The following is a 2,247-nucleotide window of genomic DNA, read 5'->3' on the forward strand; positions in this document are numbered from 1 at the left end:
AGTAGTAGGGCATTTGCCTAGCACGTAGCTAACCTAGGATGGACCTCAGTTCAATCTCCTGGAGTCCAATATGATCCCCCAAGCCAGGAGTGATTTATGAGCACAGAGCCAGAAGTAACCCCTGAGCTTCACTGGGTGTCCCCCCCCCAAATAAAGGGACACAAGTGTGGAGGATGTAGCTCAGGGGGAAAGAGGCCTTGCATGTGTGAGGCCCTGGTTTGTATCCCCTCCCCTCTTTTTTTTTTTTTTTACCAAAATAAGGAAGAAAAACAGAAATGAGAAAAGACTTAGAAAAGATTTACTTTTGCCATAAAGAAGTCATTAAGACTATTATATGTCAGATCTTTTGACTTTGATGTGGTTGGTTTATTTTTTTTATTTATTTATTTTTTTGGTGCACCATTGCTGGAAGTACTGCAATACCAGATCGATGCGTGGAATGGACGGAGCAAGCTCCTATTCCAGTTCCTAGTGCCAAAAATTTATTTAATATATTGCTGTTGGATAGACAACGTATCAGATATTAAACTGATAAGAACAGATACTACACTTGATCTTAGCCAAAAGACCGAGAAGCGATATGATGTGGTTGCTTTTATATAAAACGAAGGAGTCAGGGGCCAGAACAATAGCAAAGAGGTAGGACATTTACCTTGCACATTGCTGACCAGGATAGACCTAGGTTCAGTCCTCAGCGTCCTATGAGCCAGGAGTAACCCCTGCTGTTGCTGGGTGTGGTCCAAAAACAAAAAAGGGGAGGGTCAAACTTTGGGGAGATATTGCTATGGATAGGGCATTTGCCTTGTTCTACAGCACACTCAGTTTTAAAACCTAGCACCCCATATAGTCCCCCAAACTCGAAAGAAATGATTCCCTGAATGCACATATAGGAGTAAGACTTGAGAACAGGTGGATGTAGCCCAAAAGCCAATTCCAAAAACAACACCATTAAAAAAAATCCAAAAACGAAATTAAAACATTTGTCACCAACATCATTTAAAATGATTGTTCCATATTTTCTCATAAATTACCTTTTATTTTAAATTATTCATCCTTTATTTATGTATTCATTTATTTTGGGGGTTATCACACCTAACAGTGCTCAGGGGTTCCTCCTGGATCTATGCTCAGAAATAACTCCTGGTAGGCTCAGGGGACCATATGGGGTGCCTGGATTCGAATCAAGTCCTTCTGCATGCAAGGCAAACACCTTACTTCCATGCTATCTCTCCGGCCCCTTATAGACGATTTTTGGGCTACACTTGGTGACACTCAGGTGTTACTCCTGACTATGTGCTCAGAAATTGCTCCTGGCTCAAGGGACCATATGGGACTGGGGATCGAACCCAGGTCCGTCCTGGGCAGCCATGTGCAAAGTAAATGCCCTACCACTATGCTATTGCTCCGGCCCATCATTTTTTATTTTTTGTGTAGAGTTTTATTTAATAATAATGTGTGTATTTAATAATAATGTGGCAGATACTATATAAATGACCTCTTTGACATGAAATAATTGCTACCAGGCTTCATATAGAAAACTTAAAAAAAATTCTTGATCACAATAAGAAAAACTAATTTGGGTGTTAAAACACATACTCTTGGGGCCAGAGAGATTGCATGGAGGTAAGGCGTTTGCCTTTCATGCAGAAGGTCATCTGTTCGAATCTTGGCATCCCATATGGTCCCCCGTGCCTGCCAGGAGCAATTTCTGAGCATGGAGCCAGGAGTAATCCCTGAGCACTGCTGGGTGTGACCCAAAACACACACACACACACACACACACACACACACACACACACACACACACTCTCTTGGGCTGGGGATGTAGGATAGGGCAAAGGGCTCATGCCTTGACCTGGATTTGACCCCAGCACCACAGAACCCCAGGCTCCAGTATCTCTGAGTGCAGCCCTGGGCTCCCGAGATTGCCAGAGTGGCCCAGGTAATTCCCAAGCAATGATCCTAGCATCCTCCTATCAATCATTTGTCCTGAGCCAAGAATTGCCAAAGAACTTCTCTGGCACCCTTTCTTGAGCCTTGCTTGGGAGGCCCCCCAAAATCAAAAAACACATGCTTGATTAATGGAACTAGAAATTCTCTTTTGGGGTTTTTGTTTGTTTGTTCTTGAGTCACACCTGGTGATGCTCAGGGGTTACTCCTGGCTATGCACTCAGAAATCACTTCTGGCTCGGGGACCATGAGATGCCAGGGATCAAACCCAGGTCTGTCCTGGGTCAGCCGTGTGCA

At 43.7% G+C, this 2,247-nt stretch overlaps 1 non-coding gene across 1 annotated transcript; it reads right to left on the reverse strand.

Annotated features, from left to right (window-relative positions):
• Nucleotides 1-389: 389 nt before the first annotated feature.
• On the reverse strand, nucleotides 390-580 carry LOC126021338 (U2 spliceosomal RNA). Its single transcript, XR_007499883.1, has one exon. It is a non-coding gene; the product is annotated as a U2 spliceosomal RNA (small nuclear RNA).
• Between the last annotated feature and the right edge of the window lie 1,667 nt (nucleotides 581-2,247).

Source organism: Suncus etruscus, chromosome 10 (genome assembly GCF_024139225.1).
Source record: "Suncus etruscus isolate mSunEtr1 chromosome 10, mSunEtr1.pri.cur, whole genome shotgun sequence".
Lineage (NCBI taxonomy): Eukaryota > Metazoa > Chordata > Mammalia > Eulipotyphla > Soricidae > Suncus > Suncus etruscus.